Genomic DNA, 25,861 nt, shown 5'->3' on the forward strand with positions numbered 1-25,861 from the left:
ACTTAATGTCCCAAACAACTCTACTGAGCGGCTATCAGAAGACGCATTAGCAGAAAGGTGGCCAAGCTGGGTTGAGTGTGTTCCCCAAGTATACAGCAACAGCCCCTGTGCTCTTTCCGCTGCAACATCCTGTCCCTTCTCTCCTCTTCCTCCTCTCTGCGGGATCCCTGCTATCGACACATGATTCAAACCCTAGGGGATTTAGGCCCCTGTGTCTCATCCACAGCGCCCTTTTTCTTAATCATTTCCTGCTGCCTCCGAGCCCCAGACAGGCTCCCTCTTTTCCCGGCATCTCTCTATGCTCCCCTCTGCAGGCAGCAGCCAAAGCATCTCCATGGTACAAGTCGGCCATCTGGTGTCTACATAGAGTATAGCAGCCACAGAGGGAAATCAAGGGTGAGAATTCCCTGCCAGGGCAAGAGCACGACCTCACCTCACAGCTCAGGGAGGAAGGTGCAGGAGATGGGGCCCGAATTTAATCTGGGCTCTCCATCTGTGACTTGCCCTGTGCTAGGTGCTTTACCTGCATTGATCTCAGTTAATCCTCACCTTGGTGCCACAAGAACTACTCCTTACTGTATGTAGTAGGGGCTCCAAAATACTTGTGATAAAAGGACAAATACTCTATGATTCTACTTACATGAGATCCCTAGAGCAGTCTAATTCATAGAGACAGAAAGTAGAATGCTGGTTTCCAGGGGCTGGGTGGGGGGAACAAGGAGTGAGGGTTTCATGGGTGCAGTTTCAGCTGGGAAAGACGGGAAGAGTTCTGGAGATGGATGGTGGTGACTCTGCACAGCAATGTGAGTGGACTCAGTGCCAGCAAGCTGCGCACCTAAAAATGGTTAAATGGTAAATCGTATGTTACATATCTTTTACCTCCATTTTTTAAATAACTATATGTGAGTGAATCAGCTAAGAAGAAATGAATAAATGCATAAGTGAATTGATGAATGCATAATGAAGATAATAATACCATTTATGGAATACTTAGTATGTGCCAGTCATTGTGCAAAGTGTGTTTCAACTGAGAAGTGTTTTTATGAAGCCCCAACCCTGGCAGGCCCTGCTTGCGGCTTTTGGGATACAGCAGTGAGCTACGTTGCTACCACGCTACAGCTGACATTTTGTGGGCGAGATAGTAAACAAGGGATATTAAAATGTCAGACGGTGGTACGTGCTATAAAAGAAAAAAACGCAAAGCGAAAGGATGGAGAATGGCTTGGAGGAAGGTGGGAGAGCTCCTTCTGATGGGTGTCATTTCAGTTTCACAGATGAGGCATGGGAGGCTCGAGTGCTCACCCAGGGTCACACAGCTAGGAAGTGGTCCAGGCAGGAACTGAAGCCAGGTCTGTCAGAGCCCAGCCCTGGAGCTCCTAACCACGCCGTGACCACACCAGGGAACGGTGTTGTCTCTTGGCTCACACCCTGAGGCACGCACTTCAACCCTCTGAGGGCCTCAAAGCTGAGTCCCAGGGTAGGAGCGGGGTCTTCCTCTCCCACAGGCCGCCGGCTTCTGGAGGCGCAGATGGATCGTGTGTCCAGCAGGTGGCGCCGCGGCCCGACTCGGGCGCCCCAGCAGAACCAGCCTGCCAGTTGAGTCTGTGCCAGACTGGAGAGCGGGGCGCGGGCAGTAGGTACCTGAAGCGAGGCTCGGCCGGAGGCTTCGGGCAGAGATGTGCTGCTGTCAGTCGGGCAGGCCAGCTTTAGCGGCTCAGCCCTGCAGGTCACTTCCAGTTATGGGACTTCCGCCCACTGTGAGCTTCCCCCTCTGAATGCAACCGGGTTGTCCACCCCTTCCTCCAGGCTGCCGGAAAACGGCATGAGCCCACGCCTTCATCCCTTTGAGAGGTGACAGCGTGCTGGCAGCCCTTGCTTGCTCTCGGAGCCTCCTCGGCCTCGTTGCCCACTCTGGCTGCGCTTGAGGAGCCCTTCAGCCCGCCGCTGCACTGTGAGAGCCCCTTTCTGGGCTGGCCGAGGCCGGAGCCGGCTCCCTCAGCTTGCAGGGAGGTGTGAAGAGAGAGGCGCGGGCGGGAACCGGGGCTCCGCGCGGCGCTTGTGTGCCAGCGCGAGTTCCAGGTGGGTGTGGGCTCTGCGGGCCCCACACTCAGAGCGGCCGGCCGGCCTCGCCGGCCCTGGGCAGTGAGGGGCTTAGCACCCGGGCCAGCAGCTGCGGAGGGTGCGCCGGGTCCCCCAGCAGTGCCCGCCCACCGGCGCTGTGGTCGATTTCTCACTGGGCCTTAGGTGCCTCCCCACGGGGCAGGGCTTGGGACCTGCAGCCCACCATGCCTGAGCCTCCCCCAACGCCGTGGGCTTCTATGCAGCCCGAGCCTCTCTGACGAGCGCCGCCCCCTGCTCCACTGCACCCGGCCCCATTCACCGCCCAGGGGCTGAGGAGTGCGGATGCAAGGCGCAGGACTGGCAGGCAGCTCCACCTGCAGCCCCCGTGCGGGATCTACTGGATGAAGCCAGCTGGGCTCTTAAGTCTAGTGGGGACTTGGAGAACCTTTATGTCTAGCTAAGGTATTGTAAATACACCAATCAGCACTCTGTGTCTAGCTCAGGGTTTGCAAATGCACCAATCAGCACCCTGTGTCAAGCTCAAGGTTTGTAAATGCACCAATCAGCGCTCTGTGTCTAGCTGATCTGGTGGGGACTTGGAGAACCTTTATGTCTAGCTAAGGGATTGTGAATACACCAATAGGCACTCTGTATCTAGCTAATCTAGTGGGGACTTGGAGAACTTTTGTGTCTAGCTCAGGGATTGTAAACGCACCAATCAGCACCCTGTCAAAATGGACCAATCAGCTCTCTGTAAAACAGACCAATTGGCTCTCTGTAAAATGGACCAATCAGCAGGATGTGGGTGGGGCCAGATAAGAGAATAAAAGCAGGCTGCCAGCGCCAGCGCTGGCAACCCGCTGGGGTTTCCTTCCAGTATGTGGGGGATTTGTACTTTTACTGTTTGCAGTAAATCTTGCTGCTGTTCATTGTTTGGGTCCACACTGCCTTTATGAGCTGTAATATTCACTGCGAAGGTCTGCAGCTTCGCTCCTGAGCCCAATGAGACCACGAACCCACCAGAAGGAAGAAACTCTGAACACATCCGAACGTCAGAAGGAACAAACTCTGGACACACCACCTTTAGGAACTGTAACACTCACTGCGAGGGTCCCACACTTCATTCTTGAAGTAAGTGAGAGCAAGAACCCACCAAGTCCGGATGCACCTTCAGCAGTGCTTCCTTGAGAACTTCCTGGGTGCCAGGCCAGGGGAACTCAGCAGGAAATAAAGCCTAGAAACCCCGCTGCCCTCCACTCAGGGAGGCTCTGTTCTTGGGGGGAGACAGACAATAACCTAGAGGAACCAAGTGCGTCTTATGCTAGGGAATGGGACGTGGAGCAGATCATGAGATGGAGAAGGCAGAGGGGAAGTGTGTGGTCACAGGTTAGACGTGTAGACGGTCAGGCGCCAAGGAAGACCTGCTGAAGAGCGACCCCGGAGCAAGGGAGGTGAAGGGATGCACGGATGCACAGGGAAAGGCACCCAGGCAGAAGGGAGCCAAGGGGGTCAGTGGGCCTGGAGCGCTCTGAGCCAGGTGAGTGTGGAGGGAGGGAGGTCACAGCAGGGGCGGGTGGTGCAGGGCTGTGGAGGTCATGGTGGGAGGAATTGGACTTGGACTCTGAAGGGGATGGGAAGCCAGTGGCATAATAACCCCGCATGTCAGTGGTTTAAGCAACACAAGTTTTCTTGCTCTCATTATCTATCAAGAGGGATTGGCCCGGGTGGGCGGGGCCCTTCACTTAGAGACCCAAATGATTTTATTAGGCTGTTATTTTCTTAGAAGGCATCAGCGTCCCAGCTAGGGGATGAGAGTGGTGAAAAGTGGAGCAGCAGCAAGTAAATGCTTCTGAATGGAAGTGACATTCGTCACTGCCTCTCATATTTCATGGGCCAGAGTTTGAGGCAGGCCATGCCCCATGTCAAGGGAGAGGAGACATCAGATTAGTGATGGACAGCACCCTGCTAGTGCTATGATTTCCACAATAAGCCTCCATTCCCAGATCAATTTTACTTTTTTATTTTTGTATTTTTTTTAGGTAGAGTCTCGGTCTGTCACCCAGGCTGGAGTGCAATGGCGTGACCTCTGCTCACTGCAAACTCCACCTCTTCACACCATTCTCCTGCCTCAGCCTCCTGAGTTGCTGGGACTACAGGCGGCTGCCACCACACCTGGCTAATTTTTTATATTTTTGTAGTAGAGACAGCATTTCACTGTGTTAGCCAGGATCGTCTCGATCTCCTAACCCCGTGATCCACCCGTCTCGGCCTCCCAAAGTGCTGGGATTACAGGCATGAGCCACCACACCCAGCTAATTAATTTTTTTCTTAGAGAGGAGGTCTCACTTTATCACCCAGGCTGGAGTGCAGTGGTGTAATCATAGCTCAGAGTGTGTCCGGAGTTGGTTGAAGCTGCAGACCTTCACAGTGAGTGTTACAGCCCTTAAAGATGGCAGAGACCCAAAGAGTGAGCGGTAGCAAGGTTTATTATGAAGAGCAAAAGAACAAAGCTTCCACAGCGTGGAAAAGGACCCCAGCAGGTTGGGTGGCCTGCTGGCTGGGTGGCCAGCTTTTACTCCCTCATTTGTCCCCTCCCATGTTCCATTTTTGTCCTATCAGAGTGCCCTTTTTTCAATCCTCCCTGCGATTGGCTACTTTTTAGGATCTTGCTGATTGGTGTGTTTTACAGAGTGCTCATTGGTGTATTTTACAATGCTCTTGCTAGCTACAGAGTGCTGATTGGCGTGTTTTTACAGAGCACTGATTGGTGCATTTTACAATCCTCTTGTAAGACAAAAAAGTTCTCCAAGTCCCCACTGGACCCAGCAAGTCCAGCTGGCTTCACCTCTCAATATCTGCCTCAAATTCCTGGGCTCAGGGGAGCCTCCCACCTCAGCCTCCCCAGTGGCTGGGACTACAGGTGTGTGCCACCATGCCCAGCTAGTTTAAAAAAAAAAAATATATATATATATATATAGTCATAAAATCTTCTCCTCCTTATTTGGAGAGCTGGGGAACTACCTCTGCTTCCCAAGGAGAGAGGCTGAGCTGAAATCAGGTGAGGACCCTGAGCAAGAACTGAATCTGAAACTGGCCCAATAGTCCCATAGACTGTTCTTTTTGGTAAACTTAGAAATTGACCCTTCTGGGCTTAAAGCTTGAAACTTGTATTTGTTTTATCTGAATTCCTTCTTCGGGAAAGGACCTTCAGGCCTCTCAAAAAAGCATCCAAGAACTGAAACTCACCAGATCACTGCACCAGATAGCAGACCCCTCATTTGTCATGATGGCTTATTTGGCCTTCCCTAGTTCTATTTTCTTACACATTATTACATTTCCTCCCTGCTATATAAAGCCCCAGTTTTAGTCAGGTGGATGGATTTGAGGCTGAGCTCCCATTTCCTGGGCTGCAGCACCCAACTAAAGCCTTCTTCCTTGGCAGTATTCACCATCTCAGTGATTGGCTTTCTGTGTGGTGAGCTCATGGCTTGGCTACAGCGGGCTGGGAGTCTCACAACCCCTCCTAAGCAGCTGCCCACACCAATTTTGGCTGGAGGTGAGTTTCAGTCTCTCTCCAGCTTTGCCACAGCCAGTCCCAATCATGTTCCTGATTGCCTTGGAAGAACTGTTTTTCAAATTTGACATCTGCATCTACGTAGGTGAGTGTCATTTGTGGGCCCAGAGAGCAGGATCTGCTCCTCTCAGTTTGGAAATTTTTTTTTTTTTTTTTTTGAGACAGCGTCTCACTCTGTCACCCTAGAATGCAGTGGCATGATCTCGGCTCACTGCAACCTCCACCTCCCTGGTTCAAGTGATTTTCCTGCCTCAGTCTCCTGAGTAGCTGGGAATACAGGCGTGTGCCACCATGCCTGGCTAATTTTTGTATTTTTAGTGGAGACGGGGTTTTACCATATTGGCCAGGCTGGTCTAGAACTCCTGACCTCATGATCTGCCCCCTTCGGCCTCCCAAAGTGCTGGGATTACAAGCATGAGCCACTGTGCCTAGCTGGGAAATTTTTAAAAGAATTTCCATTTGCAGTTTGAAGGAGCCCAACTGGGAAAGGGAAGCACCCTGACTGTTTTGGTGTGGACACTTTGGGGGCTTGTTTGTTGCTGTAGTAGTTGGATTGTGTTCTGGTGATTGTGTGTGTGTGTGTGTGTGTGTGTGTGTCATGGGAAATTAGACTTCAGTAAACTTGATATTCTTTTGAAATACTTTCGGCCCCAATATTGTTTGAAATGTGGAGTTTGCTGTTGAATGGGAGAGTGAGATGGAGTCCACATATCCAGGCTTTTGTGCTGCTGTTCTAAGTAGGGTTGGTCTTGGTTAGTATGTGATGCTCTCCCTTGGTGCTCTTTGACCCGAGTGTTCTTTGGAGTCTGGGGAGGTTTGGCCTTTGAAAAGCAAACTGCCATGGAAACTGCTTTACCCAAAACTTGGTTCACAGCCTTCACTGGATTACCTACTGGGGCAAAAAAAAGTATAACCATGTAAAACCGGTGAGTTTGTATTGCTATCTCATGGCTAGAGTTCCAAGGTATTATAAAAGCTGTTGAATCATTGTGTGTGTGTATTCATGTCTAGATGTGTTTATGTGTATGTAAGTCACATGTTGTATCTACCAAATTGGCTTATAAATAAAACAGCGCTAAAAAATTAAGAAAATAAATCCACTCACGTTCACATGACTTAAGTAAATGTTTGCTAAACAAGCTGGCTTTAAAATTATTGTTAAAATGAGGCCTGGCGTGATGGCCCATGCCTGTAATCCTAGCACTTTGTGAGGCCAAGGTGGGCGGATCACCTGAGGTCAGGAGTTCCAGACCAGCCTGGCCAACATGGTGAAAACCTGTCTCTACTAAAAATACAAAAATTAGGCGGGAGTGGTGGCGCATGCCTGTAGTCCATCTACTTGGGAGGTTGAGGCAGGAGAATTGCTTGAACCTGGGAGGCAGAGGTTGCAGTGAGCCAAGATGGTGCCACTGCACCCCAACCTGGGCAACAGAGCAAGACTCTGTCCAAAAAAAGTTATTGGTAAAATTGAATTGTTAGCATACATTTTTGTCTGGATTTTATATTTGTCTCTGATAGATATTTTGAGGTGTCAGGGTTTGGCATAGAAGCTTATAAAACTATAAACCCAGCCAAAACAAAATGATCTTTGTGCAAATTTTTGATAATTAAAACTAATTATATTATTGGTTTAATGAAAACAGCTGAATCTTCTGAATTACTGGTGAAAATGCCCATGTAGTTAACTTTAAGATTCTTATTTTGATGAACACCTGATATTCACAGATTATAAAATGGTTAACAAGGAAATAACTAACCTTAAATAATGGTGCCTAATATCTCAGTTTTCAGAAGTAATCTAAATAAACTGTTAAAAACGAAAGAATTGAGTATATGTAAATGGAATAAAGGTTTTAGATAAATTTTTTGTGTAATTAAAAATCTTAAAATTATTTTTGATGCTCATTGGATACCTGGGTCATCTTCAATTAAGAAAGGGTTATGATATGGGGAAATATGTTTCCAAAGATTATGTAGTTTTTATCTATAAAATGCTAATATCTGATTGTTCAGGATTTCTTCCTTCCTAGGGTTTCACTACAATTTTAGCGTAAGAATTCTAGTTGACATATAATTCTATATAAAATGTGCCCAAAAAGATATTAGTGAGAAAAAGCATAATTTTGTCCAGTTCAGAAGTTATCTAAAATTACTTCAAATTATGGACTTGAAAATGGTTATTTCTGAAACAAGGTAGTAAGAAACCAGTAAGTAAGAGAGAGAGATGTGAAGAAAGTTGAATATGAAGATGTACTTTTGGTAAAAATGATTATAAAGAAAAGATAATAATTTTGTATGACAGAGGATCTTATATAGTTAATTTTCCTCCTGGAGTAAAATGACTGTTTTTTAAGAAAGAAGAAAAAGAAAGTCTGGGACTGAACAGAAAGCCCAGTCATGTCATGGATGGTCTGTATAAGTCAGACGTAGTTTTTCCTGTTTCTCTGTGTGTTTATCTTCATGCACATACAGAGAAAATAGAAAGTTGAAAAAGTTTAGATAATAAAATATTCTTTAAAACCTGATAGAAAATTGGAGAAATTCGGCTAATTAACATTTTCATAGTTAAAGCTCTTCGTCTTGATGATAGGGGCAGAAGGCAGGGAAATATTAGGTAAAAAAGGGCAGGGTCCCTGGCAAGGGCTTCACCCTCAAGCCTGAACCCAGGCACAAAGTGAGAACATCCATTCTTGTTTTCCCACCCAAATGTTGCCTTTTCCAAAACCACTGTGGCCCACTTCTCCGACCACATCCTATACCCATAAAAACCCCAGTCTCCACTGGCAGAGTGGTGCAGCAGAGGAGAGAAGAGAAGAAGCAGCGTGACATCAATGAGAAGCAGCTTGACTTCAGAGGGATGGCTTGACAGTGGTGACTCAGAGTCCCTGGCCAAACTCCAGGGGAAGACCACCTTCCCATTCCATCCCCTTTCCAGCTTCCCATCCCACTGAGAGCCACTTTCATCAGCAATAAAATCCTCAGCATTTACCATTTTCAATTCATTCGTGCAACCTGATTCCTCCTGGACGCTGGACAAGGACCCTGGTGCGTGTGCAAGACGTTGTCAAACTGACCCTCCACTGAGGTAACACTTAAGCTGTCCATGAATGGCAAAACTAAAAGAGTGCACTGTAACACACGGGGCTCTGGGGGTCATGGGCAACTCCTAGATGCTGCTGCAGGCCTGCACAGAGTTCTGCTCCTGCCAGTTGCCCAGAAGCACTCCTCCTTACCTCTGCACCCACTCACCTGTGTGCTCCCCCTCCCATGAGGGGTTGAGAGCTGTAGGCTGAGTAAGCAAGCCACCCCTTCATGAATCCCACAAAGGGGTCAAGGGAACTATCTCATTTCATTGATGAAGGTAAAATAAGAAATATTGTAAAGAAATGCATAGGCAATATGACAATTCTTTTGCACTAGAATATTTAATAATTACTAGTCATGTGTCTAGAGTGAATTTCTGGATTGCACAGGATGTATAGTAATATTGGTGGACTTAAGGATACTGAATTGTGTATCAGGAATAAAATATTCATTACGTGGGGTTTTGGGGCTCTAGGTAACACTGTAGCCTCTGGGGTAGACCGAGGTGGGGGAAAGATTGGAGGTTTGGAGGTAGGTTTCTTGTTTATTTGTTTTTGCTGCTTCTTCTTCTTTTTTTTTTTTTAGGAGTCTTACTCCGTCCCCCAGGTTGGAAGTGCAGTGGTGCAATCTCAGCTCACTGTAACCTCCGCCTCCCAGGTTCAAGCGATTCTCCTGCCTCAGCCTCCCGAGCTGAGATTACAGGCACGTGCCACCACACCCGGCTAATTTTTGTGTTTTTAGTAGAGATGGGGTTTCACTATGTTGGCCAGGCTGGTCTTGAATTCCTGACCTCAAGTGATCCATCCACCTCCGCCTCCCAAAGTGCTGGGATTACAGGCATGAGTCATGGCACCTGGCCTGTTTTTGCCTCTTTTATTTGTTGTTCGTTCTTCTTTGGATTTTGTTTGTGCATGCATATATACTATAGATTTTTTTAGCATCTAGTGGAAGGCTTTTATTTGGTTCTGTGAATAGTTATTTTGTTTCATATGAATTTCTAACAAGTTATCATTTATTCTATTTATCTGGAATGCCTAGGCTACCTTTGTTGGGCCCACAGGAATTGATGGAGCACACAAGCCATTTGGAATTTGGTTTGTTTTGCTTACCTCTGATGATGTTGAAATCTATGAGCGCTTTAAGGATCCTGGCAAAAATAAAAGACTTGTTTTTACAAGTTCTGAGCAGAAATAGTACATTACATATTTCGTTATTTGGAAAAGTAGGTATGTTTAAATGTAATAAAGTAGGCATGTTTTAAAGTAGTAGAAATGTTTAAGTGATGTTTTTTCCAAGGTAATTCAATTAAATCAATGATTTGAGTTGGTTTCAGATCTTTTCCTTTAATGAGGAAAAACTGTGATATGGGTACAGTTTTAATGTTCGAGAAAGACTGGCTTTGTCCTTAGGGAAATTATATTGGTTAGGATTTCTCTCAAACTAATTGAGTTGTGTTGATCATTATTAAAATTAAGGAACATTCATTTGGATTAAGTACTAATAAAAAATTCTGAGACTTTCTAGTGATCTCTGATCCCAGGCCATTTGTCACTGATGGACCTTCATGTGTATACTTGAAAACAAAATATGTGCAGGCGTTGCACTGGTTTGAAGATTTTGGTGGTGAAAGTTACCTAATCAGCTGTCACTACTGTCTCTAGAAACCAGTCTTGGAAATGTGGGATGATGCTCTTTTAAATAACTGAAAAGAAATTATTGTGTACTTGTCCTTACTTTGTCCTTGTGTTGTTGTGTGATATTTAAGTGAAAGGAGATTATTTATCCTCTTACGGAATTGACAAAACTGACATTTGCATTTATCATTTTTTTAATGATGGAGAGAAAAGCTGGCTGTCTTATTTTGCCATAGGACCTATCACTTTTGATGCTTTTGGTCACAGTTTTGTCACTAGAATACTAGCAATTAGATATATGCAGTGAGTAACCTAACTACTTAATACAGTGGTTTGAAGTACTGCAGGCAGTAACTCCTAAAGGCCAAATTTCAGTGTTTTAATTTGTAACATGTTAGTGTGTCTGGAATTGGTGGGTTCTTGGTCTCACTTCAAGAATGAAGCCGCGGACCCTCGCGGTGAGTGTTACAATTCTTAAAGATGGTGTGTCCGGAGTTTGTTCCTTCTGATGTTCGGACGTGTTCAGAGTTTCTTCCTTCTGGTGGGTTTGTGGTCTCACTGGCTTCAGGAGTGAAACTGCAGACCTTTGCAGTGAGTGTTACAGTTCTTAAGCCAGCGCGTCTGGAGTTGTTCATTCCTCCCGGTGGGTTTGTGGTCTCACTGGCCTCAGAAGTGAAGCTGCAGACCTTTGCGGTGAGTGTTACAGCTCATTAAGGCAGTGTGGACCCAAAGAGTGAGCAGCAACAAGATTTATTGCAAAGAGCAAAAGAGCAAAGCTTCCACAGTGTGGAAGGGGACCCGAGCAGGTTGCCACTGCTGGCTCAGGCAGACTGCTTTTATTCCCTTATCTGACCCCACCCACATCCTGCTGATTGGTCCATTTTACAGAGAGCTGATTGGTCCATTTTGACAGGGTGCTGATTGGTGCATTTACAAATCTTGAGCTAGATACAGAGTGCTGATTGGTGCATTTACAATCCTCCAGCTAGACATAAAAGTTCTCCACCGGATTAGCTAGACACAGAGCACTGATTAGTGCATTTACAAACCTTTAGCTAGACACAGAGTGCTGATTGGTGCGTTTACAAACCTGGAGCTAGACACAGAGTGCTGATTGGTGCATTTACAATCCTCCAGCTAGACATAAAAATTCTCCAAGTCCCCACCAGATTAGCTAGACACAGAGCACTGACTGGTGCATTTACAAACCTTTAGCTAGACACAGAGTGCTGATTGGTGCATTTACAATCATCTAGCTAGACATAAAAGTTCTCCAAGTCCCCACCAGATTACCTAGATACAGAGTGTTGATTGGTGCATCCACAAACCCCAAGCGAGACACAGAGTGCTGATTGGTGCATTTACAATCCTCTAGCTAGACATAAAAGTTCTCCAAGTCCCCACCTGACTTAAGGAGCCCAGCTGGCTTTGCCTAGTGGATCCCACGCAAGGGCCGTGGGTGGAGCTGCCCACCAGTCCCGCACCACGCGCCCGCACTCCTTAGCCCTTGGGTGGTCGATGGGACCGGGTGCCACAGAGCAGGGGGCAGCACCTGTTGGGGAGGCTCGGGCTGCACAGGAGCCCACAGTGGGGAGGGGGGCAGGCTCGGGCATGGCAGGCTGCAGGTCCTGAGCCCTGCCCCACCAGGAGGTGGCTGAGGTCTGGCGAGAATTTGAGCGTGGTGCAGGCAGGCCGGCAGTGCAGGGGGACCTGGTGCACCCTCCGTGGCTGCTGGCCTGGGTGCTAATTCCTTCACTGCCTAGAGCCGGTGGCACCGGCTGGCTGCTCCGAGTGCGGGGCCTGCCAAGCTCATGCCCACCCAGAACTAGTGCTGGCCCGCAAGCGCCATGCGCAGCCCCAGTTCCTGCCCACGCCTCTCCCTCCACACCTCCCCGCAAGGAGAAGGAGCTGGCTCCAGCCTCAGCCAGCCCAGAGAGGGGCTCCCACAGTGCAGCAGTGGGCTGAAGGGCTCCTCAAGCACGGCCAGAGTGGGTGCTGAGGCTGAGGAGGCGCTGAGAGCAAGCAAGGGCTGCCAGCATGCTGTCACCTCTCATTAGAATGATAGAACTCTCTGTAATATAAACATTGTATTAATGAATGCTTGTGCTGTTAAGTTACAGGGCTTTGACTCTTGGGTCTGAAGAAGGCACCAGCCCCTGCTAAATTCTGAGCATTGACACCAGTGGAAGCCTCATCCTCAGACTTGGAAGAAGGTAACAATACAAATGAACTGTTTTTGTGAGACACAGGCCAGAAATTAAAACTATTCAATCCCTCTAGGCCCAGAGACTATTGCAGAAGTGGTAGGTGTGTGAAGTTATAAGGGCTGATTTTGAGGCATAAGATTAATTCAGAGTTTTTCTATAAATTAAACATTAATATCAAAAGCTCCCTGATGCAAGGCCAGCATCTGGGCCCATGTGTTGGAATAACAGGGTTTTCTTGGAACATTTATCTGTTCTTTAATAGAAAATTGGAAACAATTATTAAAAGTTTATGGAAACCTTACCTTATGGTCAAACTGATCGCAATTGGATTTTTATAAGGTTTTATTAAAATTAGCTTTGACATTAGTAATATACCATACAAAGGTAAAATATCGTTTTCTTTTGAATAAAATGTTTGTGTAATACTGAGAGATAAAAGATGATGTTGACCTTCTGAGTACACTGCAGGGAGATAATGGAGTGGAGAGAGAGATTTAGTTGGCCTCATGCTGTCTTTATTAGGTCCTACTGTTTGGGAAACTAAATCTATCAAAAAGTAAACGTCTTTATTTTATCACTTCCGCTAAATGAATGACTATTTTTACAGTGACTTGTGATATTATTTTGTGCCTAAAACTTTGCTATTTGGCAAACTTTTTTTTTTCTTTTGAGACGGAGTCTTGCTCTTTCGCCCAGGCTGAAGTGCAGTGGCGCCATCTCAGCTCACTGCAAGCTCCACCTCCCGGGTTCAAACCATTCTTCTGGATATTCGGCAGACTTCTAAGAGCAAACTTTCAAGTTCTAAATTCAGTCTCTTGACCTTAAACTAACTTTCTTGGATATTAGGTTCCCTGAAGTCTGAGAGAGACATATTAGGCTGATTTGTTATGTTAGGATTATGCAAGAAGCATTGCCAAATCTGAGATGATGTTTAACTTCCCTTGGGTTATATTTATATAGATGTATTGTTAGTATGTGTTCCAGGATTGTATGAGAGTCCTAAAATTCTGATATGTCTTAATATATGTTGTCAGTAGTAATTATTATTATATTAAGTTGTTTTATGCCACAGAAATAATTAAGTTTCCTTGTCAACTGTGTCTTTAACTATGGCTGTCTGAAGACTTTTGTTATCCACAATTGATGTTTTGCTGTGATCCTTCTCAAAAGAAAAAAAGTGACTTACAATCAGCTATAGTCCAAAGCTTCCTTCTTTGGAGGAGTTCATGAAAAAGACTCTTGAATGCAGGTTTCTGATAACTTTGGAGATTGTGCCACTAGATTAGAGAGAAAATTTCCAGGGCACTAATTGAAAGGCTGACGTGCTCATAAAGATTCCCAACCCAATACGAAGCACAGCAGGAGGTGATTGCATGGACTGAACTAATGCAGGACGGAAAGAACTTTTTATGGCTTTTGTTGTTTGAAATATTGCTGATTCTTTTTGTTTTGTTTTTCAGAGTCTGGAGAATCTTTTTCTTTTGAGCTATTTATTTATGGCCTTTAAGTGTATTTATAGTCTTAAAGTATATATACTTCAAGGGTATTGAATGGAGTATGCTTTTATAAACAGAATTTGAGAGATATTTCTCTGCTTAATTTATCCAGAATATGGAAACTCTTTGTGAATATTCTTAATTCATGGTGTTTGTTTGCACACAATTAATAACATGTTTTCTTTTGTAATGGGACACAGTTGGAGTAACTGGTTATCTTCTCAAGGCTTTGACTGAAATGGCCTTGTGAGATTCCAGCAAAGCCAATTTGGGAGTCTATATGGACAATGATTCTTGTTGCACTTTGTGGGTTATCAGGCCAAGTATATGGAACTGAAGCTTATTTTGCAGGTAGATTGGTCCTGCTGTGATTGTCTTTGGTGGAAGTGGGGAACTGGAGAGAGAAAGATTGAGTGTCAGAAGAAAACTCTATATTAGATTAACCTTTGATTCCTGGGTGGCCACTGCCTAGGACACCCATCCTCAGAATGAAACAGCCAGAAATACTCAGACCAGATTCCTCATGATTGAGGGATTGATAAGTAGAAAGGGGAGACTGAAACCAGCCCAATTGCCCCACAGACCGTTATTTTTGATAACTATAGAAATTGATCCTTCTGGGCTTAAAGCTTGAAATTTACATCTGTTTTATGTGAGTTCCTTCCTCAGGAAAGGAACTTCAGGCCTCTCAAAAAAGTATCAAAGAACTAAAACTCACCAGATCACTACACCAGATAGTACCCCTCATTCTCATGATTGCTTCCTTGCCCCCCCCCCCAGTTCCTGTTTTCTTACACATAGTTACATTTCTTCCCCGCTATATAAAGCCCCAGTTTTAACAGGTCAGGGAGATGGATTTGAGGCTGAGCTCCCATCTCCTGGACTGCAGCACCCAGTTAAAGACTTCTTCCTTGGCAGTACTCATCTCAGTCATTGGCTTTCTGTGTGGCAAACAACAGGACCTACACCAAACCCTTGGTGTTTTGGTAACCAATTGAGGGACCTGATATCAGTGAGCAGCTTCCCCTCCAACTCAGCTTCCCACCTTAGGGACCCAGGCACCAGGTCGGATGCTTCCACATCCTCCCGCCCTATATCCAGTCATTAGCTCCTGTTTATTTTACCTCTTAAAATACTTCCCAAGTGTATCCATATCTCACAACCCCAACCACAAACCACTACCCAACTCCCATGACTGCCATCCCTTGCTGCAAAGCAGCTGAGCCTTCCACTGGCCTCTCCACCCACATTGCTGCTGTGGTCTTGTATCTGGAATTGGTTCCTTTCAGTGGGTTCTTGGTCTCACTGACTTCAAGAATGAAGCCACAGACACTTGCAGTGAGTGTTACAGTTCTTAAAGACGGTGTGTCCAGAGTTTGTTCCTTCAGATGTGTCCGGAGTTTCTTTCTTGCAGTGGGTTCTTGGTCTCGCTTGACTTTAGGAGTCAAGACACAGACCTTCGCAGTGAGTGTTACAGCTCTTAAAGGTGGCGCATTGGGAGTTGTTTGTTCCTCCCGGTGGGTTCATGGTCTCGCTGACTTCAAGAGTGAAGCTGCAGACCTTCACAGTGAGTGTTACAGCTCATAAAGGTAGTGCAGACCCAAAGAGTGAGCAGCAGCAAGATTTATTGTGAAAAGCAAAAGAACAAAGCTTCCACAGAGCGGAAGGGGACCCCAACGGGTTGCCACTGCTGGCTTGGATGGTCAGCTTTTATTCCCTTATTTGGCCCTGCCCACATCCTGCTGATTGGTCCATTTTACAAAGCACTGATTGGTCCATTTTACCTAGTGCTGATTGGTCTGTTTTTACAGAGTGCTGATTGGTGCATTTACAAACCTTTAGCTAGACACAGAGTGCTGATTGGTGCATTTTTACAGAGTGCTGACTGGTGCGTTTACAAATCTTTAGCTAGACACAGTGCTGATTGGTGCATTTTTACAGAGTCCTGATTGGTGCATTTACAAACCTTTAGCTAGACACAGAGCACTGATTGGAGCATTTTTACAGAGTGCTGATTGGTGCATTTACAAACCTTTAGCTAAGCACAGAGCACTGATTGGTGTGTTTTTACAGAGTGCTGATTGGTGCATTTACAAACGTTTAGCTAGACACAGAGCGCTGATTGGTGTGTTTACAATCCTTTAGCTAGACAGAAAAGTTCTCCAAGTCCCCACCCGACCCGGAAGCACAGTCAGCTTCACCTCTCAGTCCTTTTAAAATGCCACTCTGGCCATGTCATGACACTACTTTCTCTCTAGTGGCTCTACACAGTGTCATAAAACAACCCAGTGCTTTCCCTGGCACCCAAGGCCCTTTAGGATGCAGCCTCTCACCCTCCAGCCTCCCCGCCCATGCTCCAGACCCACCAGTCACCTAGCTCCTCTCTGTTTTCCCAGCTCTGTGCCTTTGCACATGCTCTTCCTTCTGCCTGTGGTCCCTTTCCACTGTCTTTACTGGGAAAACTCCTGCACATTTTCAAGCCCCCAGTTCAAATGCACTTTCTGTGTGAACCTCCCCATTGGTGTCGCCTGGCAGAGGGACTGAGCTCCACCAACACCCCCAGCACATCTTCACTGTAGCACCCGGCATGCAGTATTGGCATCTGCTTCTGTGCCCGCTGCCTCCAGCGCTCTGCCCAGAGATACATTGCACGTTGAGATCCTTTTCCCACACTCACATGCACAGTGGATACAAAGGTTTCCCAAACATCATTTTCCCCTGCTGCTTGCTATGCACACTAATATCTTCTATTATAGTCTATTCTGTTTCTTTTTTAAAAAACATGTTAGTCCATCCATTAAATTCATTTTGCTACAGTTTGAAAAACATTGCCCTGGAACCTCCTGTAGGGCGGCAGGGACTGTATCTGTAATTATCTCTCCATCTCCCAGAGCTTAGGACAGTAATAAATATTTGTTCTAATAAATGAGTAAATAAATGAGTGATTATTTAAATGTGAATGTATTATTTAAACAATTATTTAAATGTGGTTTGATGTAAGGGAATACAATGACAAGTGAGTAGGTGAATGAATGAGTGAGTGAATGAATAAATGAAGAGACTGGTTATGTTGTGGGGACTGGCAGCGTAAGTCAGTGGGTTGCCTCAGGCCCTGTACCCCTAGTGCACGGTTTCTCCAAGTGTGGTTCCTGGACTTCCCCCATCAGAATGTCCTGGAGAGTATAGTGAAAACACTGGTTGCCTGCTACCCACCTCAGGCCTACTGAATCAGACTTTCTGAGTGGGGCACAGAAGTCTTCATTTTTTGAAGCTGCTCAGGTGATTTGGGTGTGTGTTAATGTCTGAATGGCTGCCCCAGGACCTCCCTAAGCTGCTGTTGGTGGGGGAATGGTAAGAGGAGCAGAGCAGCAACAACAAAAACAGGTAACAGCCCCCCACATCCTCCCTTCCTCCCTGATCTGCTTCAGAAGGAAACGGACTTTGAGTGAGCCTGCTCCTCCTCCACCTCGCCCTGCGCCCAGCAGTGAGAGGACACCAGAGCCCCGTCCAGCACTGCTGACAGAAGAGCAGAAGGCAGTGATTGCCATGGCAACGCATTAAGAGTTGCGGAGCCACCTCCAGTTTTAGTATCTGGAAAGGGGTCAAGTCTTTGGGGCATAGAGTGGGAAGGGAAATTCACTCCCCCAGAGTCTTCATAGCTAACAAAGCCATGGCACAGTGCATGTTACAAAGCCCTTTCACACAAGAAAACTAGGAAGTGGTATCCCCATTTTACAGATCAGAAAACTAGGGTGGGAATCTCCTGCCAAGCCAGTCAGTGGCAGAGCTAGTGTTTGAATCCAGCCTTCCTGATTTCAAAGTTGACACTCTTGCTTCTCTAATAGTTGCCTGTCTTGGGTAAATGACAGACAAGGACCCAGAGACCCCAGAGTCCTGCTGGTGTGAGGGTTTGGGAGCACATGTATTGGCCCACTCTACTTGACACAATCCATGGCCCACTACACTTGGCACCTATCTGGCAAGGCTCACACCTGCACAGATACACAAGCAGAAAAGCTTCCAAAATTGTTCATGCATGCATGCGTGTTGGACATGTAGACACATCCAAAGGAAGTGTACACACAAACAGCCTCACATGCACACACGGATGCCTGAACACACATATTCACCAATAGAGACACATATGTCTGCAAACACATACGCAGGCACACACTGGTATATACATGGAAGCAGATGTAAAATTAATTGTCTTCCTGGTCCTGAGTCATCACCCCTCCACATACCCACTACTTTTGACATATGACTTTGCAATTCCTCTCTTCTGAGGGGGAAGATCTATTTCCCCATCCACTGAATCCAGGCTTGGCAGTGTAACTTGCTCTAACCAATGCAAGCGGAACCTTGAAAAAGTGCTTGTGTGGTTCTGCTTCTGTCTCTTGGTCCTTGCCATCACTGTGAGAACCTATTTGGGATGTAAAGGAGGAGACACCTGGTGCAGAGGGAAGGCACCTCATTTGCCCCAGCTGAGGCCATCCTAGATCAGACAGCCCATGGCCAACCACCAGAAGTGGGAGATGAGGCTGGGCGCAGTGGCTTATGCCTGTAATCCCAGCATTTTGGGAGCCCGAGGTGGGCGGATCACAAGGTCAAGAGATCAAGACCATCCTGGCCAACATGGTGAAACCCCGTCTCTACTAAAAATACAAAAATTAGCTGGGTGTGGTGGCGTGTGCCTGTAGTCCCAGCTACTCAGGAGGCTGAGGCAGGAGAATCACTTGAACCCGGGAAGTGGAGGTTGTAGTGAGCCAAGATCGTGCCACTGCACTCCAGCCTGGGTGACAGAGCGAGACTCTGTCTCAAAAAAAAAAAAAAAAAAAAAGTGGGAGACTAGCTAGCTAAAACCAGAAGAACAGCCCAGCAGAGCCTAGCTGATTTGTGAGCCAAATAAATATTTATTGTAGTGTGCCACTGAGGTTTTGTGCCACTAAAGTTCTGTGGTTGGTTGTTACACAGTATCTACTCTACTGATAGATAACTGATACACATCCCCAAACTGATACATTCCCAAAGGGTAATTTATCATGGGAGAAGGCCCTAGCTATGTGTTTACCTGGTTACATGGTTTCGTAAAACTCACAAAAGTAAAAATCTTTAAAATAATAGCTTGATTGAAATATAATTCACTTACTATAAGATTCACCCTTTCGACGTGTACAATGCAGTGATTTTTAGTATATTCACAAAGTTGTACAACCATCACCATTATCTAAGTCTAGAACACTTTATTCATTCCTAAAAATCAACCATTTGCAGTAACTCTCCATTTCCTTCCTCCCTGGCAACCACTAGTCTTACTTTCTGACTCAATACATTTGCCGGTTCTGGGCATTTCGTATGAATGGAATCATACCGTTTGTGGCCTTTTGTGTCTGTCTCCTTTCATTTCACATATGTCTTCAAGATTCATATGTGTAGTAGCAGGTATCAGTGCTTCATTCCTTTTTTGTGGCCAAAGAATAATCCATAGTTTGGATATGCCACATTTTGTTTGTCCATGCATCAAATGATGAACATTTAGGACAAGCAACACATTCTATCCACAACTGGTTAAGACTCCTAGCTCATTCTACTCACACTTCCCCTCATGACAGGTGGCATTTGGGGAGAGTTGACTTGGTGATACATTTAGTTTGAGATCAGAGCATATATGGATGTGGTTCACCACCTCTTCCATATATAGGTTATTATTATTCTGGCTCCTGTGGTTTGAATATTTGTCCCCTCCAAAACTTGTAGTAAAACTTAATCCCTAATGTGGCAATATTAAAAAGTAGAACCTGTAAGAGGTGATTGGGTCATGAGGGCTCTGCGATGGGTTATTATGGGGGTGGGGCCGGTGGTTTTCTAAGAAGAGGAAGCAAGACTTGAACTGGCACACTCAGCCCTTTTGTCATGTAATTAAAAAGCGGAACCTGTAAGAGGTGATTGGGTCATGAGGGCTCTGCCCTCATGAATGGATTAATCCATTCAGGGATTAGTGGATTAATGGGTTATCCTGGGAGTGGGACCAGTGGTTTTCTAAGAAGAGGAAGAAAAACTTGAACTGGCACACTCAGCCCTTTTGCCATGTAATGCCCTGAGCCACTTTGGGACTCTGCAGAGAGTCCCCAGCAGCAAGAAGCCCCTCACCAAAGGCAGGCCCTCAACCTTGAACTTCTCAGCCTCCATAAATGTAAGAAATAAATGATTTTTCTTTCAGGTATTGTGTGATAAACAACACAAAATAGACTAAGACACTGGCATAGCAATGACCTCCAGAATAGCCCTATTGCCCCCATGCCAACTTGCCCTGCATCATGACATGAAGGAGTGAGGCCTATGGCTGTCCCAAAATATCTCAGTGTGTGGTCTGGTGCCCAGTACCAGAAAGGTGTGGGCCAAAGAAGAGAAACAGTGTTGGAAATGGACAGAGCCAGAAATGGAAATGGAAAATTATTCAGATCATCACAGACAGTATTATAATTGGATTCAGTTCTCACTGACACCTAATCAAAAATTTTTTTTTCCATTTGGGCATATGCTTGATAATGCAGCATATCCCTAATAAGGTAACATATAGCATTACAAATATACCATACATTTTTCTTTTTGTGATGAAAAACATACAAAATTGAATTTATCAGAATTCTTGAGTCTATAGGAGCCAAACCCAAGGCTGTGCTGCAAGAAGCAAGTATGTATATGAAGTTACATCCTGTGCATCCTAACTCTTGGTGAAAAAACGAATTTCAGTCGACCGTGTCAGAGGAAAGGCTGACTTATCATTCTTTTCTCTATTAGAAAAGATTATTAAAAATCATAAACATATGAAAAGTATATAGCAAAACTACCATGAAATGCATTTCAGAGGGTATCAGGAAGTTAATTAACACATATGTCATTTTTCTAGATTTTGCAGTGTTTCTGACCCTTGTCAATTTTTAAAAATTTTGTAACATTATGATTTCTTTTTAAATTCTAAATATGCATATGCATACCTAAATTAGGATTGATAATTTTGAAATCTTTTCCTTAAAGAGGGTCCCCCAAATTATATAAACTGAACCCCCTTCACTGCAAAATGTGGCTCCCTCCTGATACACACACCAGTGCATGCACACACATACCTATGCACCCCCAAGAGCCGACGCTGCCCAATGTCAGGGATGGAAGAGGAATCACAACTCTGCCCTTAGGCGGTGAGTGACTTCTTTGGTCACAAATAGAATCCCACCCTTGAGAAATCGCACAGCAGCTCAGAGACACACCCTACCACCGGCTCATCTTGGACAAACAACACAATTGTTTTTGCAGGCTGTGGTGCTCTGCCCTACCCAGACACCTCCCATCCATAAGGCCCAGCCCTTCCCTCTCCCTCCGTCCTGGCTTTTGGAAATCTTCAGCAGCCCTGTCTGCCTCCAGAATGATCTCTTCAGCTACTCCATACTCAGGGTATAAATCGAGGAAGAAAAACTCTTCTCAGGGGAATATTTGTGAAAGCAATGCTTATCCCTAAGGAATAAGCCCCTGATGGTGGAGTTTTGTCATGGTGAAGGATGACAAATGGAAATATTTGTGGGAACTGCAGGCTTCCCACCTCACATATTTTGGGGGGCTCCTTCTCTCTCTCTCATTTTCTGTGTGCATTTTGACTTCACTCTTCTTTCTGCTTCTGGCTGCTTGTATCTGCTTGGCCTCTACACCACAGGTCAGCACACTTTTTCTAGAAAGGGCCAGACTGTAAGTATTTTAGGTTTTATAGGTGACACAGTCCCTGTTGCAACTACTCATCTCTGCCACAGAGTGAAATCAACCCTAGACAACACTCAAACAAATGAGTTAAATCAACCCTGAACAACACTCAGACAAATGAGTGAAATCAACCCTAGACAACACTCAGACAAATGAGTGAAATCAACCCTAGACAACACTCAAATGAGTGAAATCAACCCTAGACAACACTCAGACAAATGAGTGAAGTCAACCCTAGACAACACTCAAATGAGTGAAATCAACCCTAGACAACACTCAGACAAATGAGTGAAATCAATGCTAGACAACACTCAGACAAATGAGTGAAATCAACCCTAGACAACACTCAAACAAATGAGCACAGCTGTGTTCCAAGCAGGCCAGAATCAGCCCACAGGCTGGACTTTGCCAACCCCTGTTCTAGACTTTAAGCTCCCTGAGGGCAGGGCCTGAGTCTGTCTGTTACACCACTGAATTCCTAGGGCCTAACGGCATGCCTGGCATGGATTGAGTGCTCAGCACATATCAGCTGGCTGCGGCTCTCTGTGTCTGTCAGTCTGTCTTGTTTCCTTCTCTGTCCCCTCCATCCATGAAAACTCACTAAGCCTCAGCTTTTCAGAAATGAAGCACCTGCTCCCAAGCGAGTCAGACAATGAAAACAGCCTCACGCTCTAGCAATCTGCTGCTTGGCACAGCTCTCACAGGGCATTTAGGCAGTGAAGGGAGCCTAGCACTTAATTCAGCGTCTGTCAAAGGGCTCAACACCAACCTGGGAGAAGCATGAAGATGGAGAGGCTGAGGGAACCTTTGGAGGGCAGGGCTGGTGTTTCTGCAAGATGGACAGCCGCCTTGCAGGCACACCATGCTGCTGCTTCCCTTGCACACAGCCCCCAGTCCCTTTCTCCCTTCCTGTCATCCTTCATGCACTCATTCAATATTTACTGAGCTCCAACACTGTGCTAGAAAATTAGCCCTAGCACAGACATGGAAATCCCTCCCCAAAATAACTTGTTAACAAATAAATTAATGATCAGTTGGACAAAAGAGTGTTTAGAGGTAAGAACTGGTTCTGCTGGCAGCAAACAGGCATGTTTTTCTTTCTTTTTTTTTTTCCAAGATAGAGTCTTGCTCTGTCGCCCAGACTGCAGTGCAGTGGTGCGATCTCGGCTCACTGCAACCTCCGCCTCCTGGGTTCAAGCAATTCTCCTGCCTCAGCCTCCTGAGTAGCTAGGATTACAGGCACACACCACCACGCCCGGCTAACTTTTGTATTTTTAGTAGAGACAGGGTTTCCCCATGTTGGCCAGGCTGGCCTCAAGCTCCTGACCTCATGATCCTCCTGCCTCAGGCTCCCAAAGTGCTGGGATTATAGGCGTGAGCCACCGCACCCGAACAGGCACATTTTTTCTGAGGATAATCACCCTGAGATCTCTCAACAAAGGGAGGCATTAGAAAATGACCAGAGTCATCCCCAGTGTCGTCCATAGGGAGCCCAGAACAACCTCACCCCACATTCTGCCCCAGAGCAGGAGGCTGTTCCAAGGGCATGGGGTAGTAGGCACATTAGAGATGGGGACATGAGGGCCAGTGGCAGAGTTGACTGTCAGAATCTCACCACCACGATGTCCAAAGTGAAGCTGAGAATGCTTCAGAGAAGATGATGTGATATAGACATGTGTTCTTGGTTTTTTGCTATGACTCCAGCGTAGTCAGTTGCCTCTCCTAGAATTCACAGTCCAGGTGCGGCCAGCTGCCATTTTCATTGCAGTGTCATCTTCACTGGCTCCAGAAGCCACAAGGACAAGGGTTTCGTTTGTCTTTAGTGCTGATCAACACCAGTGGCTCGGCTGATTAGCATAATGACTGTTAAAAATAAATGAGTTTTCAGAGGTGAAATCAGTGGCTTGTTAGCCAGCTTAATGGATGCTGGAAACAGGCACTTGTTGATAAAATTAGTGGGATTCAGAATACACAGCTCGGTTAAAATATTTTAGAGGCACTTCCTCCCCTGGCACAAATTAGGTGTAAGAATCCAGCAAGCCCCAGGGATGGCACTTCAGGCTGCTCCCTGGTAGGTCCTGGGTCCAACCACTGGTTAAGGGTGATTCTGGCCGGGCACAGTGGCTCACGCCTGTAATCCCAACACTTTGGAAGGCCGAGGCAGTCAGATCACTTGAGGTCAGGAGTTTGAGACCAGCCTAACCAACATGGTGAAACTCCATCTCTACTAAAAAATACAAAAAATTAGCCAGGCATGGTGGCAGCCGCCTGTAGTCCCAGCTACTTGGGAGGCTGAGGCAGGAGAATGGCGTGAACCCGGGAGGCGGAGCTTGCAGTGAGCCGAGATCGTGCCACTGCACTCCAGCCTGGGCAACAGAGCGAGACTCTGTCTGAAAAAAAAAAAAAAAAACTTAGCAGGGCATGGTAGCATGCACCTGTAATCCCAGCTACTCAGGAGGCTGAAGCAGGAGAATCTCTTGAATCCGAGAGGTGGAGGTTGCAATGAACCAAGATTATGCCACTGCACTCCAGCCTGGGCAACGGAGCGAGACTCCATCTCAAAAAAGTGATTCTGGTTGCCTGATGTGGCCTGTAACAGTCACAGAATGTGACTCTGGAATATTCTTACGTCTGCCTTGAATCTGCTGAGTTTAATAAATACATGTTGCATGAACTGTCTGGGACCTGCTTGCTCATAACAGTTGCCTACTAAATGTCTTTATGGGGGCAGAATTCTGTCCACAACTTGCTTTCATGTGAACCTGGTAGCAAGACTGGGGGAAGCGGCAGGTTCTCATTCACTGCTAATTGTTGGCTAACACCGCTGGCCACCGAGGAGAGACTGGAGTTGTGCATTTCAGATTGGCTTAGGTCTTTTTGCAATAATGGCTCAAGGAGTCACTGGGCCTTTAACCAGATCTCCTCACTCCCGGCCACTGCTCTGTCTATGTCATTTGGGAGGGAACAAAATGCAGCTTACCACCTCCCTGCAGGCATCTTCCCTCCAGCCCCTGGACTTGGCCCCTGGCCAGAAGCTGTCAGCCTGGTGCACAGGATAGTTCAGGGAGAGTAGACAAGGGTGGGGAATGCCTCGGGCTTCCTAAATTTCATTAGAGTTATGCCATGCATTCCTTTTTTTGGGGTTTCTGTGGGCACCAAAAGGCTTTCTAGAGCTGGCTCACATGACCCAAACCCCAGGCCCAGGCAGCCTTCTGTCTTCCATAGGTGGTCTGGAGATTTCCTGCCTTCTGAAGCTTGTCTGGGAGGCAGGAAGACCACGGCGGAGGAGAAAGGAGCACTTTTACACACCTCCTCACCGACACCCCTGCCTGCCTTTGTCAGACCTTCGGAGGAGGCACTCGGTGGAGAAAGGGCTCCAGCTGACACTCTGAGTCGTGCAGCGTGGGGTGGGGTCCGGAAGATGTACTATCCCAGGAAACGATTCTACTCCAAGATGGGGGGGCCAGTGGAATCGCCCAGGCCAGGCTGTGGCAGATGAGCCGTCCCTCTTACAGGCAGGTGAATCGGGAGCTGTCCCTCTGCCTGGAATACTCCCCTAAGGCCCTCCAAGCTGCATGGAAAATGTCACCTGCTGCAGCTGACTCATCTGGGCCTGAACTCTGGATGGGCTGGACGGCTGCCCTTAGGTTCCTTTGACTGGAAGGACACTGGGAGAGGTGCCTGGGCCTCCCTTGGTGATGTCCCTTGTCCCTTTGCATGGACACTACCAGGAGGCCCTCTGTCCCCTCCTCAGGTGGTCCCAGGCATAGCCAGTCCAGCTGCCCACAGGAATGACCCTGATTGCAACCTTTATGCTGGCTTTCCTCCTGCCTGGTCTCACCTCCCCACTCCTCCCCTGCTGCTCCCCGGGTCCGCTCCCAAATAAACTCCCGCACCTAGGTCTCTGCTCCAGGCTCTGCTCTCAGGGGAGCTCAAGATGAGCCTCCACAGGGAGGTCTTCCCTGACCACTTAGAGGAGGCTGGGTCACCCTGTTGGACACTCGAGCCACTCCCTGCACTTCCCGTTCTCAGCATTTAATGGCCTTGTGATTA

The 25,861-nt window shown here is 46.6% G+C and overlaps 1 long non-coding RNA gene across 1 annotated transcript; it reads left to right on the forward strand.

Moving 5' to 3' along the window:
• Positions 1–2,925: 2,925 nt before the first annotated feature.
• LOC107970564 (uncharacterized) lies at positions 2,926–16,918 on the forward strand. The gene is made up of 3 exons (XR_001713179.4): positions 2,926–3,192; positions 12,468–12,566; positions 13,233–16,918. It is a non-coding gene; the product is annotated as an uncharacterized LOC107970564 (long non-coding RNA).
• The last annotated feature ends 8,943 nt before the right edge of the window (positions 16,919–25,861 follow it).

This window comes from Pan troglodytes, chromosome 2, assembly GCF_028858775.2.
Source record: "Pan troglodytes isolate AG18354 chromosome 2, NHGRI_mPanTro3-v2.0_pri, whole genome shotgun sequence".
NCBI classification, from domain to species: Eukaryota; Metazoa; Chordata; class Mammalia; order Primates; family Hominidae; genus Pan; species Pan troglodytes.